This window comes from Pteropus vampyrus, unplaced genomic scaffold, assembly GCF_000151845.1.
Source record: "Pteropus vampyrus isolate Shadow unplaced genomic scaffold, Pvam_2.0 Scaffold187, whole genome shotgun sequence".
NCBI lineage: Eukaryota > Metazoa > Chordata > Mammalia > Chiroptera > Pteropodidae > Pteropus > Pteropus vampyrus.
Genome location: NW_011888968.1, coordinates 524,871 through 525,285, shown reverse-complemented (window position 1 = coordinate 525,285; position 415 = coordinate 524,871). Strand labels below are relative to the sequence as shown.

Genomic DNA, 415 nt, shown 5'->3' with positions numbered 1-415 from the left:
AGGAGCAGGGCTCAGCATCCCATTTCACAGAGGGAGGAGCAGGGCTCAGCACCCCCGTCTCACAGAGGGAGGAACAGGGCTCGTCCCTCTTTCTATGACAGAAAAGCTAACACCTGGGTATATTATCACCAGCCTGTCCCTGAGTACCATTTTATGGCTGTCACTTATCCAAGTGTGTGGAGAGCCATAGAGTCTGCCCGGAGCCCCATGCCATGCCTGCCCCGTGCCAGACTCGCCTGGTGGATCTTTAGGGGGTAGGGCCCCCTAGACTTCTAGCGCCCGGCCCCTGTAAGCGGGCGGCCTCCAACTCCTCTGCCTGGGGTTCCCGGGATCCAGAACAATGTCACGGAGTTGCCCAAACTCTGCTAAGCTGCCGGCACTGACGGCAGAGCCCTGGGCATGTCGGCATGTACCC

The 415-nt window shown here is 59.8% G+C and overlaps 1 protein-coding gene across 1 annotated transcript in view; it reads left to right on the top strand.

Moving 5' to 3' along the window:
- Positions 1–415, top strand: part of KCNQ1 (potassium voltage-gated channel subfamily Q member 1) — a 318,108-nt gene that overhangs the window by 240,829 nt on the left and 76,864 nt on the right. The gene's annotated exons all lie outside the window — the stretch shown is intronic.